We start from the raw sequence: 15,687 nt of genomic DNA on the forward strand, positions 1-15,687 counted from the left end.
CACCCCAAACCTGAATCTTCTTTAAATGTTTCCAATTAATAGAAATGACATTCAATTAACATAATTTTTTGAGAGATTCTGAGTTTAATAGTGTGTAAAATATTGCTGTTAGATTCTGTAGTGATGGCAATAGAAACTGAAAGGGAGAGACTTTCTTATTCAAACAGATTTGTGTGTAATTAGAGTGGATCATTTCTTAATGAGAGGCAGCTATTGATCTCCATACCCTGCCCAATCCTTGATCATTGGTCTTACTAAGATATTGACTTCTTATTAACTCATGGAAAATAGGATAGTGTGGTGTTCATAATCTACTTTTAAATTTGAATTGCCATTGGTAAAGTTCATGCAATGCAACATTAGCAATGTGTGATCAACAACTAAAATAAGTTATTAGTATTTTTTACTTTTGTGGGATTAAGAAACTTTAGGTTAAATGAGAGCATATGTGTTAAGAACTGCCCTCTCTTCTAATTGTCCTATGATCTGTTATTGCTTTTGTGTTTTTAGTAGGCTTGAAGTGATTTGGAGAAACTTGTGTGAGTTTTCTTCCAGGAACAGTCCCCTCCATGCCATGAATCAGTAACATTTTTAAGGAAAGAGATAGGTATTTTAGATTAATTTCCTAGGCTGCTGTAATAAAATACACAAAACAACAGAAATTTATTTGGAGAATCTGAGAGAGAAATCGTTCCATGGTTCATTTCTGCTTTCTGGCTGTTGCTGGCAATCTTTGCTCTTCCTTTCTAGTTGATGCCTCAGTCCTGTCTCATCCTTATCTTCATACCATTCCTTCCTTCCCTGTATCTCTGTTTCCTCTTCTTTTCTTACAGGGATATCAATCATTAGATTTAGGGTCTACCCTCATCTTAACGTCACCTACAAAGACCTCATCTTCACCTACAAGGATCCTACTTCCTGGTTCTTGGTGGATATGAACTTTGGGGAGATATTATTCAACGCATTACAGTGCACCGTATGTTCACTGTTGCAATTACTCAAAAGCAGCCATAGTCCAAAAGCAGCCATAGACAATATATAAATGCATTGGCTGTGCTCCAATAAATTTTATTTATGGACACTGAAGTTAGAATCTTTCACATATTATAAAACATTACTCTTCTTTAGATTTTTATCTAATAATTTAAAAGACTATATTAAATTTGTGAGCCATGCAAAACCAGGAGGTGGGTACCGGATAGTCAGATATAACCCACAAACATTGTTTGCCAACATCTGATAGTGCTTGTGGGCAGACTACGATAACCAGGGTGATTTTTCTTCCTTCCGATTTAAACAAAGAGCCAAAATCTGAGAAAGCTTGTTTGTGATTTGCATTAAGCAATTTTTGTTGGATTAACTCATGTTTCAACGGAGAAGAAATCAGACTGATCAGTAATGATGTCTGTTTGGCAGCATAATTTCTGGTGTGCTTGCCAAAATTTTGGTAAGGCTTTTGCTGTCAAGATCAAGAGGTGCAGGCTTAAATGAAGAACATGACCTGGAGTCCTTGTGTTCAAGGATTAGAACATTTTCCTCATAGGCTCATAGTATTATTCTCTGTGCCAAATATTTGAGTATACTTTTTAGGTGATTTTAAATTAAAGGCATTTTGTGACTCAATACTAAATGGCATTCTGGTGAGATATTGTCAATCCCTAGATACTTATTCAAGCCAGATATTAGATAATAAATACTCAGCACGTCTGAACATACTTTATCTTTTAGTACTAAGAGTTTCTAACTCATTGGGGACAAAATTCTGATTTATCATGAATATTGTTTCTAATGAGATTCATGTAATATTAGTGTTATAAAGTTATTGTTAAAGACAGTGATTGTATTTTTTTAAATTATACAACCAATACATGATCACTGTAGCATATTTAAATAATGCCAAAATGAGAAGGATAAAGAGTCTGGGATGATGCTGTTATTTATTTTTGTCCCCCATATAATTGTAAAAGCAAATGAAAAAGCACACTGAACAGGTATTTTACATGTTTTAAACAGATTTTGGGACAAGGTTCATGAACATAAATTCTGATGAGTTCTAACTGTGCACTAAGCATAGTAAGTTGATAATAAGGTATGAAAAGTCATTTCTGGACATTAAGGAATATATCTTTTGTTTTGATTTTGTTTCCAATGAGCAGAGAATCAGCCAGTATAAGTGGCAATTTACATATGTATAAAGTAAATTCCTGTTATTCAAAAACTCACTGTGCCTTGGATTTGGCAATGCATCTTTTCTCTCTGCTGCAGACTCAGATATCCACCTTCTTCAGTGGTATCAACATTAGAATGGAGTTTCACCAGCAATAACATATGTTATTATTAGAGGCTTTATCTGACTGAGAATTGAGAAAATCCTGTGAGTCTCAGTTTGATTTAGGGAAGAGTTGATTGCCAGGCTCTCGAGTGGATTTCAGTAATGACTGGTGTGGTTTATGCACTTTGCAGCCCAGAGTGGGATGGCTGAATTATGACCATCCTTAGAAGACATGGGACTCTTGTACACAAAAGTGGGTCACTAATCTTCCACTTGTACGCAGGAGTGGGTAGATAATCTTAACACTTATGATATACCTAAAAGATGCCAACATACTCTATTACTAGCGTCTTAGGGAATAATTTTGACTTTGGCACCAGAGAGACTTGGGCATGAATCCTAAGTTTATCATTATCTATGGGGCCTTAGTTTACTTAAAGTAAGTTTTGGTGTCCTTATCTGAAAAATGGGAATAAATAGTAACAATTTTGTACCAGTATTGAAAAGAGTGTTATTAATGTATGTGCGAAGCACTGAGCCAGGGTCTCAGTTTTAGGAGAAGCTCAATATTTTTTTCAGTTGCCGCTTTTGAGAGAGCTTTAGATGAATTAATCCAACTCTTATTTAACAGAAGAAATTGGATTCAGGCTTATTGCTATTAGGTTACTAAGGTAGCTGGTGGCAGACCAGGCAGGATAAAATTTTGACATGCTGATCCTCATTCCTTCTTTTCTTTTCTTTTTTTTTAAAGATTTATTTATTTATTTATACAAGCACCGGGTACAGTCAGAAGCGCAGGAGGGTGAGAGAATTCACCAGAGCCAGAGCAGGGAGCAGAGCAGGCAGAAGGACCCAAGTACACTGCTGAGGGGAGCAGCAGGCGGCAGGAGAGGTCTGCGCGCCATGCGGGACCCTCCTCCGGTGGCCGGGGAGCAGCCGGGGATCGAACCAGCGCTGCAGTGGCTGCGGGCAGCTTCACAGCCCAGCACTCAACTGCTGCGCCACTGGGGAGGCCCCATTCCTTCTTTTCAGTCATTCATTCTTCACTCAGTATTTATTCACTGTTTACTGTGTACCCATTACCTTCCAAGTACTATGCTAAACCATGAGAATATAGAGGAGAATAAAATATAGCTCCCTTAAGAAACTTATACTCCCATGGAAAATGTGCATAAATTGATCAATTATTGTTTCTATATTGAAATCAGTTTACTCTAAAAAAATGGTTGAACTGGTTATATAACAGTTTTGGGCAATCAGTAGGATTCACAGTGACATGGTATTTGAGGCTGGACTTGAGGTATCTGATAAAGATTTTAAGGTAATTAAGCATGTGTATGTGTGTGGGGGTATGGGTTTTGGGGGGGGACAGTCATTGGAGGGTGGCATTTTAGGTAGATCAAATAGTCTGTGCAAGAGCTAAGGAAATGTTAAGAAGGTGACACATGCAAGGGTATTTGGATGGTTTGATGCGGCTTAGGTAGTGGAAGAGGTGAAACCACAAGAAGCCATACAAAAAGATCTGAAGTAGTGCATGATTTTTTTCTCTTGAAATGCCGCCATGGGTAGTGTGGTAGCTAGAGTATTAAAGAGAGTTAAATGTGCATGAGGAGAAAAATGAGTTTTTTTGCGAACTGATTTGGGAAACTGCCTACATTTATAGTACTATTTTGGGATTAAAATATAGCTCAACTTCAAAATAACAGGACCGAAATAACCATTTGGAGCCCAAACTGTAGAAAGAAATTCTGTATATGGTTGACTTACACATAGTAAGCATTGAGTAAATAGTGATTAAATATTTTTATACAGTGGTCCCCTTATCTAGGGTTACCTTTGATAAAAAACCTTAGGGAAACACAATAATTTATATAATTCTGTCATAATAATTTATATAATTCCATAGATTATAATACTTTTTGGTCCTATATTGTAATTATGGGTCTCTGGTTATTAATTTAGCATTATATTCTGATTAGCATTACTTGGTTCATTTTCTTTTGATTTAATCCCGATTAGTTTGATTTTGATTATTGTTAATTGGGCAAGAGCAATAGTTCATATTGCCATAATTATATATACTTATTAATTGTATCTTATTTCCACATCTACTTGAAATTATGTCTTATGTGTTCACTGCTTTACTAACCTTATGTATGTTCTATGTGAATAAATATTTCATGGTTTTTATTATGCTGGAGAGATTTATAGAAGTTCTTTTCTGATATGTAAGTATTTCAAAAATCTTGCCATGTGCTCTTCTTAGTGCAGTATAATGTTATTACCTTTAGAAAAAAATATGTTTTTAGTCTATTACTCTAGGTATAATATCCTAACATCACCATAATTGCCTATTCCTTCATATTTTGTTGATTCAGTGATTTGTTATTATTAATTTTTGTGGGATTATCAATAGGGCATGATTATTGTGTTAAGTTTATTCAGAAAATCTTATTATATTCTTTACAGTATATGACTCAGAATCATGAAACCAGCAATTTCAGAACCAACAATTTGGAAATAAAAAAAAATTTGACACACTACAGGTTGCTGCTCAGAACTTTGCTGTACTAGGGGCAAAGGGAACGGATGGTGGTTGAGGAGGGCAGAGAAAAATACCGATTCGCATGTTTAGAGCAGCTCTGATAAAATTTCTGCTTTTACAAGATTTTAAAAAAGACTCTAAAATGGCTACCTTTTTTTTAAAAAAAGATTTATTTTTATTTATGCATACAAGAACTGGGGTGTAGGCCAGAAGTGTAGGGGGTGAGAGGATTCACCAGAAACAGAGTGCGGAGCAGAACAGGCAGATCCAATGAAATACACTGCTGAGGGGTGCAGCAGGTAAGACGGGAGAGGTCTGCTGTGCCATGTGGGTCAGCTCCCTGGCAGAGGATCCAACTCAGGCTGCAGTGAGTGGCGATAGCTTGATAGTGCCCAGACTTCTCCCCTTGTGCCACCAGGGAGGCTCTAAAATGGCTTTCTTTTAAAAACTCAACCAAAATGCTATTTCCTTCCAGCCTCATCTTTAAGAATTGTCTTACAGGATTTGCTTGGTCTCTTTGTTCCAGATAGAATGATACTGAGGCACAAATACAGCATTTTGGGGCCTCCCCAGTGTGCAGTGGCTGAGCGCTGGGTTGCAAAGCTTCCTGCAGCCTCTGCAGCGCCGGTTCAATCCCTGGCCACCGGGTGAGGGTCCCACATGGCGCGCAGACCTCTCCCGCCGCCCGCTGCTCCCCTCAGCAGTGTACTTCGTCAGTCTGCCTGTTCTGCTCTCTGCTCTGGCTCTGGCGAATTCTCTCACCCTCCCGCACTTCTGACTGTACCCAGTGCTTGTATAAGTAAATAAATAAAACTTTAAAAAAAAAAAACAAACAAATACAGCATTTTGAAGTCTTAGAGGCCTTGTGAACGGAGTAGCTTATTTCCTGAACAAGTCACTGAAGAGATGTTTCTGGAAATTTCTGTAGCTATGGCAACTGCATTGGTCCAATGTATCAGTGTTTGCTACACAATAAGCCATTCTGAAACTTAGAAGGTTCAAAGAAAACATGTATCATGGCTCATGTTTCTGTGAATAGATTTGGTTGAAGTTGGAGGGTTGAGGAGTGCTGTACCCATCATGACTCGGACCTCGTCTGGGTGGCTCAGGTGACTGAGCTGTCAAGGGTCTTACTCCATGTAGCATCATCCAGCAGACTAGTCTGGGCTTATTCACAAGGTCCTAGTAGCACCGGAGGGCAAGTCCCAAAGTGCAAGTCTTTTTCGAGTGTTTGCTTGTGTCATGTTTTCTAATGTCCTGTTGGATAAAACAGACCATACAGCAAAACCCAGATTCAAGGGTAAACATTCAAACTCTACTTTTTGGTGAGAGAAGGAACAAAGAAGCTTGCAGACTGGGCTTAGAGACATTTAGGGTCCTTTTGAAATTGATCCTTCCCAGTCCCTGTGGAAATTATTCTATATATTCAACAAGAGGTTATAGAGTGAGCTCAGTTATAAATGGCTTCCAAAAATACCAGAATTACTTATAATGTTTTCTACAACTGCTCAGGAACCAGGAACTCATTCTAGCAGTGAAATTTTTGTGATTAACCTCTAGTTCCCATCACTGGATCTCATCCCAAGAAAGAATGGAGGGTTGGCAGAATCTCCTTAGGGGTATATTCAGGAGGCAATTGACATTCCTCTCTGACCATTCCCTTTCACTCTACCCAGTGCTTAGACCCCTCCTCACCCTTGGTCTTGATTCTTTCAGTGTGTCCTAATTATATTCATGGCCTCAACTTGTAGGCTTGAGGTAATCTTTATGGCCAATTTATGGGCTATTTTCAGAGAAATTTCCTAGTGTTTTACAAGGACTTTATTTGCCTTCATGAGACCTCATCAATGTATTCATTACAAAGAATTATATCAGTTTGCTTTTCTATCCTTTCCTTTCCTTCATGCTGCCGCCTCTACAGGAAATTACATTGCAGCAGAGGCTTCATGCAGAGAAAAGATGTCTCCTTATTCAGTGGAAGCAATTTCTGACTTATGTGTTACTTCCACTGTCATAACATTCTCAGGCATGAACTTCACTCTCTTGATTAATATTTATAACCTCTTCTTTAGGCAACTGTAATGTCAGTGTCTGTGGGGGTGGGAAGCTTAATATGTGGCAGGCAAGAGAGTTGATACAGTCTAATACATGAAGAGACTGGGGTCGTGGAAAGGTCCTGCTGTCAAAGGAAGACCTGGCTACTCCAGCTATGTCTACTTGGAACCAGTTTGACCCACTGGACTTGGGGCAGAAGATCCCCACCCCTTGTTGCCGAGTCTACTTGTCACTGGTTTGCTTTGTGACTTGGAGCAAATCCCTGATGTTTGATAGTTTTATTTCTCCAACTATAACATGAATAGGGTGACTACTACATGGGGTTTGTTATAAATAAAACAAAGTACAGGTCTGTGGAGCTATCTTTAAGATATTTTCCTGTTCTCAGAAGAGTTAAAAAAACAAGATGTTTTCCTCCCCACAAAAAGAGATTTCCAGGAAAAGACAGGGTCTGTGCCCATCACTCTGTTGACTCTTGGCTACCACCCACCTCTAGCATGACACAGCAGTGTCAATGTCAATCCCTCTAGTAGATCATGACACAAGATCATGTGTCAAGGTCGAATGTTCATTTGGGTTGAGAATGGCTCATGGGTCATTTGTTTAAACTTTTCTAATCTTTGTTATTAAGTCAAATCACCTTGTACTCTGTGTCCATTTTCATTCATTCATGGTTATTTATTCAATCAAAGCACATTTTGGGGAGATTTTTAGTATGTCTAAGACACCACAGAAACTGCATAAATTTTAGGGTTCAAGTTTAGTGCTGCCTTGTCTATGAATATTTTTTTCCTGCTATTGGAATACTTATATGCTGATGTATATTAATGTTATTTGTGTACATGTCTATTTTCTATACTATAATTCTTATTTACTATCAATTACCAAAACTACTTAGTGGTTCCCTTGGAATTTAAAGATACTCAATAAATATATAATAGAAGACAGACAAAAATAACAGCAGAAGAAGGCAATATGTGATTTTATGGGTTGCACATATAGTAAAGACTGTGGGAATCAAGAGAAGATGAATTACTGATCAGGAAAAGTCACTTGGAAGTGTCAGGATGATAAGGGGAAGATGTTAAAAAGCCATTCCAGGTAGAGGAAAAGCATTAGCAACTAGCACAGGTGGAAAAAAAAACATATCTTTGGAGAGTGAGAGGCAAACAGCCACAAAAGGATGTTGGAAATGCCAAGCTAAAGCAATTAGGTTCATTAAAAAGCAAAGACTAGGGCCTCCCCTGTGGCGTAGTGGTTGAGCGCTGGGTTGCGAAGCTGCCCGCAGCCTCTGCAGCGCCGGTTCGATTCCCGGCTGCTCCCCGGCCACCGGAGGAGGGTCCCACATGGCGCGCAGACCTCTCCTGCCGCCCGCTGCTCCCCTCAGCAGTGTACTTGGGTCCTTCTGCCTGCTCTGCTCCCCACTCTGGCTCTGGTGAATTCTCTCACCCTCCTGCGCTTCTGACTGTACCCAGTGCATGTATAAAAACAAACAAACAAATAAATAAATTAAAAAAAAAATAAAAAGCAAAGACTAGGGGCCTCCCTGGTGGCGCAAGGGGTTAAGCACCGCACTATGAAGCAATGCACAGCCTCTGTAGCAGTTTGATCCTGGGCCAGCCAGGGAGAAACCCTCATCGTGCAGCAGACCTCTCCTGTCTCCCCCGCTGTGCCCCTCAGCAGTGTATTTCAGTCAATCTGCCTATTCTGTTCCCCACTCTGTCTCTGGTGGATCCTCACTCCCCCTCATCTCTGGCCTGTACCCCAGCTCTTATATGCATAAACAAATAAATCTTTAAAAAAAAAAAAAGCAAAGACTAGCTACTCAAAAAATTTTGAGTGAGTCACAGGATCAGATATTTGAGGAAGATTTTTCAGGTAATGATAAGCAAGGTAATAAAATAGTCTGGAGGCAAGGGAAATTAGAAGAATTAGTTACTAGTGCAAAAGTTTGTGGGCACCTTGGTGTAGACATAAAGGCATGAAGAGTTAGTTTTGAAGATTGTGATGCAAAGAACAATAAAATGATGTGATGTAGTTTGAGAATAAGAAAAAGGATGGGATAAAAAAACTGAGTCCATGTCCTTGGATTTGGATGACTTTGAAAATAGTGACATTGTAAAAATAAGACTATCAGTTTTGGAGGGAAAATGATGCATTCAGCTTTAGACATTTCAATTTGAGAATGCAATGGAATAAATGGGTGCAGATGAAGCAGGTGTTAAACAATTTGTTAGAAGTTCAGAAGTTTAGGAGGGAGGTCAATGTTGGAAAGTCCAGGTAAAATAGAAATGTTTTACACTTGCTTTTGTTGTAAGTTCCTTGATGGGCAGGACCAAGTCTTACTTGTTTTGTTCTCTGTCATTGTTTACAAGGTATCTGGCATATAGTAGGTATTTTGTGAATTATTTTTTTGGAAAAATACTGAGAATCATAAGCAGCTCTATGTTATCTGTGCCAGTGATTGAAGTACAAAGAAAGCACTTAGATGTGAAATTCACAGACATGTGAAATATTTAGATAACAGTCTTTTCTCTCCTGGGAAAGATTTTATTAGAACAAGATACCAAATTAAAATTTATATTTTATTTCCATCTCCTGATGAGGAGTTGAAAAGCTTTAATTAAGCCTGTTACAGATTAGGTGTCTCAGTTAATTGGGATTTTGTATTTGCTGACTTCTCCAGTCCTTCAAAATTCTAACAAATCTCTGTTTCCTTAAGTTGGGTGGGAAAAACGAAAAACCAGATGAAGTTGCTAATCCTTGAAATATTGAGAGTGTACATTACACCAAATACTTCTCTCCTCTCTCCTCATGTGTCCGTAAATTAATCCTGCACTGAGAAACGATGGCTGAATCTTGTGAAAGAGACTTTTGGTCCAACTTCTGTAGCTTCTTAATCTGCTCCTCCCCTCCCTGCCTGGGAGAGCTCAAGCAATGCGTCTTTCCAAGTGTGGAGGGAAAAAGTCAGCTCCCCTCAGCCCCGCCAGTTCGCGGAGGTGCTGGACCCATGCCTGGTTGCTCCTGGAGAATTGTGCAGCCGCCAGTGCAGCTGCGCTCCTAGTTACACGGTGACCAAGAAAAGTCCCTTTCTGTGCACTGATTTTTTAGCCCATAGACTTTGAGGCACCAGGATGTTGTAGGGATTTGGTAGGCACTTTGCCCTATAAATATGACCTCCCCAAAGCTGCCCCCTCCTCCATCTCTAGCCTAGCCCACAGTTTACACTGTAACACAGCAGGGAGACTGCACAGCTAAAGCTTTTCTTTTTTCAAGAGAGAGACACTCACTCCTGCCAAGGTGCCAAGAGGGAGGAGGGTAGAATGATAGCAAAGGGGCTTCTTGAACTTTTCCTCAGTGACTGGAGGGGGCCTGGTGTAGCTGCAGAGCTTATAGTAGGAGATAAGAGGTGTGCTGCTTCCCAGCTGTGTGATACTTTCCCAGTTACTCTACTTTGCTGCGCCTCCATATCCTCTTTGCAAAGGAGGGGCTCTAATTAAACAATCTCTCAATTCTCTTTGCTCTCCTATTAATATATATATATTCATTTCATGGAATGAAAGAGGATAAACACTACAAGCTAGGCTTGTCATAATCCTGCTGGCTTACTAGGCAATATCAAGTTCACTGATACACACTCCTCCAATCTTTCTAAAGTACTTTGGGAAGAGTAAAGAAAACTGAGGATGAAACTGATTATGACATTTCTAGTAAGTTCAGGAACTGACAACCTTGAACTAGAGTTCATCAAATGACAAGGACCTGAGTTTTGAGGACATAACTTCTAGATTGATCTTGTGATTTATGCTGGCTTTGAATAAGCAGGAGCTGCCAGCCTGAAGGACTTGGAGACAGCATAGAGAGAAACTGGCTTTTGAGTAAATGGTTCCATCTAGCTGTGCTCCTAGCTATCGGGGTGTGCTGTCAGTTACCACTGTGAGTGAGAAGTGGAGACCTTGTAGATACTTGGCAAGGGTTGGCATCTATATGGTGATATGCGTTGTTTGTGCTGAAATCCCATAATACCCTCAGGCAGTTTAATTCTGTGGTGGAACCAACTTGAATAATTAAACAAAGCAAAGATTTGACAACACTGTACTTGTGGTACAACACAGCTGTGATTCCATGAGCTCAGCGGGGAGAAGGAGTTGGGGGCATCTGTCATAGCAAAAGCATGCTTTGTAACAAATAACAACTTAGCAGACATCCAAAGTGCTGCAGAACAGAGGTTATAAAGAGTATGGGCTGCCAGGAGTGAATGGGTCATAGTGTCTGTCTGGGGGTGTTGAAAGGGTCATGGGCATCTAATGAAGTGAAACTCCATGCCAGGGATGGGTTGCCACATGCTAGTTTCCTTCTATAAGCATTTTTGCTAACTGGCTACTAAGTAAACAGCTGGGGGATGGGAAGAAAAGATGACTCTAACAGCTAAAAATCTGCTGCCTTTTTTGCATGTCTGTGCTAACCCTAAGATTGAAAAAGACTAAAGACTCTGATAGATATAACAGAAGTTAGCATATTTAAAAGGATTTCTCCCTGCTGTTCTTTTTTATTGGGTAAAGGTTTAAAACAATAAAAGATTCTCAAGAAGTAACTAATTTTATGATCCTAAACTCTGAGATCTCTTGAGCAAGAGGATTCTCTTTTATTTAATCCTGAATGTGTCGGCTCTTTGTGTTCCAGCATGGTACAGGGGATGCTTTCCAATTACTGTTTCCTCCCTGGTCACATTCAGTCCGGCAGAAGCCATTTGTATAGCGAGCATGATCTGCTCAGCAAGGGAGAGCCAGGCATGTTAAGCATGGGAATAATTCCACTGCTCTGTATTTCTGTGGAGCAGAAACTACCTTGGATCTTAATAGTAAATGCCTATGAGCTGCAGGATTCAGCTATGTAAATAGATCAACATGTGATTCTAAAAAGCAGAAATGTACTATGTGAGTTGCCTGCTTTGACTTCGGAAATCTCCAAGAAAACAGATATCATGCTTTTTTTGTGATTTTAATTTAACAGTAATTATTGTTTTTTTCTCAAAAAAAAAATCAATGTCAGCGTTCCATTTTTTCTCATTTTTAATATGACAAGGTATGTAACTTAAGATCACTATTAACTTCTGAAACTTGACATATTTCAGATTTTATGGAAGATGTGTGAAAACAAAATATTCATTTTTAAAAAAGCTTTTTAAAATCTTACTTTCACCCTGGAGTGTTTAGACCTTGATTTTTTTTTTCCCCCTCTGTCCATTTATTTTTCCCTCCTTGGATCTGGACCTCTCTTTTGGAGACTTGCCCTGTCTTGTCAACTGAATCAGGTTCTGCTGTGATCACACCTCTTCATGATGTACAGTTTTTTCTCCATACAGTGTCTTCCTCTGGTTTAATAACCATGGTACCATCACTATCTGCCATCATCCTGTTCCTCTGACTTCTGTTGTTTCTGCTGCTCAGTAACTACCTGATGGGTCAGTCGATATAGCCCAAGTCATTTTCTGCGGGAAGTTCTTTTCTTCATTCAGTTTCTACTGGCAGCTTCCCTGCTGAAGTCACTGCTGTGTTCTCACTTGGTGGGTTCTAGTACCTTGGCATTTCTCTGCCCCTGACAGCTCATTCTCCCATTCTTAGTTACCTCTTGTGTATATTTTTACTTGGTCTTCTTGTCTGAAATTTCTCAAACTTGACCATTAAGCAATAACTCAGAACAAACATTACTTTCTGGTGTTTTTGCAACCTACTTTACTACAAATTCCTTCATTAGTTTTTTTTTTTTTAAGATTTATTTATTTATGCATACAAGAGCTGGGGTAAGGCCAGAGATGGAGGGGGTAAGAGGATTCACCAGAGACAGAGCGGGGAACAGAACAGGCAGATGGACCGAAGTACACTGCTCGGGGGAGCAGTGGGCGAGACAAGAAAGGTCTGCTGCGCCATGTGGGTAGCTGCCTGGCTGGCTGGGGATCGAACTCTTGCTGCAGAGGCTGCAGATTTCTTCACAGTGCTGTGCTTAACCCCTTACGCCATTAGGGAGGTCCCATTAGTTTTCTTCTTTTCATCTTTAGATGTACCTTTAACTTATCCATATGTATATTTTAGGGGAAATCTCCCAGGTACCCATTACTTAAGTTTCTTCATTGTGGGTGACTATTCCTTTTCCAGAAAGGCTTGGCCATTGTCACTTTCCTCTCAGAAGCTTATTTCCAAATGTGCTTAACATCTTTTCCCCTGTTCTGGAATATATACCTTCCTCTTTATTTGGCCAAACCTATTCCCCTGTGGCCAGTGTTCAGAACATAAGAGCTGGGACTAGATTGCCTCTGAGTAGCTGGCTGATATTGTGAGAGATACTTAAACTCTCTGAGTCTCCATTTCTTCATCTAGAACATGGGAATGATAATGCTAGACCTTATATAATAATGCTGTTGTGCATCACTTATAATCAGGGAAATGCAAATCAAAACTACCATGAGATACCATCTTACACCAGTGAGAATGGCACATATTAAAAAAACTAGCAACAACAAATGTTGGCGAGGATGTGGAGAAAAAGGAACGCTCCTGCACTGTTGGTGGGAGTGCAAACTGGTCCAACCACTATGGAGAGCTGTGTGGAGATTTCTGGACCTACTAAACATAGAGCTTCCATATGATCCAGCAATTCCATTCCTAGGGATTTACCCGAAGGACACAGAAACATCAATTCCAAAGAGCACCTGCACCCCTGTGTTTATAGCAGCACTGTTTACAATAGCTAAGCTTTGGAAACAACCCAAATGCCCAAAAATAGATGACTGGACCAAGAAGATGTGGTACATATGCAGCATGGAATATTACTCAGCATTCAAAAAAGATAAACATATGCAATTTGCAGCAACATGGATGGTGCTGGAAGGGATCATGCTCAGTGAAATAAGCCAGAAAGAAAAAGAAAAATACCGGATGGTCTCACTCATAGCAGGAATCTAGAAAACTTAAATAAGGGACCAGGAAAATGAATAACTGTAAGAAAGTAAAAATCAAAATTAACAAACAACTATGAACCAGAGACACTTTATGGGGGGTGGGGGGCGGGGAGGGGAGGGATTGGGGTCAAAATAAGGGGTTGCAATTGTATGGGGAATATAAAAATAAAATTTATTTAAAAATAAAATAAAATGTTTGTAATTTCCTTCCAAAAAAAAAAATAATGCCGTTGTGAAGATTGAATGACTCAGTATGCATAAAGTGCTTAGACTGGGTTGAAAGTGAGCAGTAATTGAGTGTTAGCTCTTGTTCACGCATAGTCACGATTTCACTGACCTTTACAGTATAAGATCCTGTCCCTTTTAATTTCTCTGAGGATCTAACACAAGACATTACATATTTGTTGAAATAATATAGACAGCTTTGGAAGAGAAATGAATCCATGGACGTGGAACTTGACTCTTAAGTTTCCTAGGAACAGAACGAGGCACTGTCCCTTGTATGTCTAATACGATGACCTTGGCCCTATAAGAGGAACTGACGTGACAAATGCTTAGTAATATTTATTGAATAGATTAATGAATGATATGAATTGTTAAAGTTCTCAAAGTTTAACTTAGGCTATTTGAATCACAACGAAATAATATAATTTCTTTTCCAATTTTTATATATATATAAAATATTTATTTATGCATACAAGAACGGGTGTATAGGCAAGAGTTGCAGAGGATGAGAGGATTCACCAGAGACAGAGTGGGGAACAGAACAGGCAGACTGACTGAAATACACTGCTGAGGGGAGCAGCAGACCTCTCCTGACTCGTCTGCTGCACCATGTGGGTTGCTCCCTGGCTGGGGATCAAACTCGTATTGTAGTGCTGTGGATAGCTTCATACCCCTTGTACTACCAGGGAGGCCCTCCAATTTATATTTTTTGATGTAAAGTAGGTTTACATCTTTGAATCTACTCCCAGGATTATAGGTTCAAACCTCTACAATTGTATACTTTTACATACTGCCCACCACCAGTGCCAGACAATCTTAAACCATGTTCCATTGGGCCCTTTCCACCCCCCACTCTACCTTGCCACCCTCCTGCTCTGGTTGCCTAAGTTTTGCAGTCAGATGCTAAGAATATTTTTGCTTTGATGTTGACTGACACTCTGTTATGTTTCTCTATATTCCACTAATAATTGAGACCATTGTCTATCTTTCTCCTTTTGACTTATTTTACTTAACATTATCCTTTCCAGTTCTGTCCATGTTATTAAAAATGGCAGGAATTCATTCTTTTTTATAGCAGAGTAGCATTCCTCTGTGTGTATGTGGGTGTGTGTATAGTACATTTTTCTGATTCATTCCTCTGTCCTTGGGCACTTAGGCTATTTCTATAACTTAACTGTTGTTAATGGGCAAATAAGGCTGCAATGATCGTAGGAATACATATATTCCTTCAAACTAATATTTTTGCATTCTTTGGGTAGATAGTGAGGAGTGGAATTACTAGAACATACGGTAGATCCTTTTTCAATATCATGAGGAACCTCCATACTGTTTTCCACAGTGCTGGAGCAGTCTCCATTCTCACCAAGCTCGTATGGAGGGCCTCCCCTGGTGGCGCAGGTCGTTGAGTGCCGCGCTGCAAAGCTGTCCACAGCCTCTGCAGCGCCAGTTCAATCCCCGCCGGCCAGCGAGGGTCCCACATGGTACAGCAGACCTCTCTTGTCTCGCCCACTGCCCCCCTCAGCAGTGTATTTCCTCAGACTGCCTGTTCTGATCCCTGCTCTGTCTCTGGTGAATCCTCTTACCCTCTCACGAATCTGGCCTGTACCCCAATTCTTATATAAATAAATAAAA

This window comes from Talpa europaea, assembly GCF_964194135.1.
Source record: "Talpa europaea genome assembly, chromosome: 2".
NCBI lineage: Eukaryota > Metazoa > Chordata > Mammalia > Eulipotyphla > Talpidae > Talpa > Talpa europaea.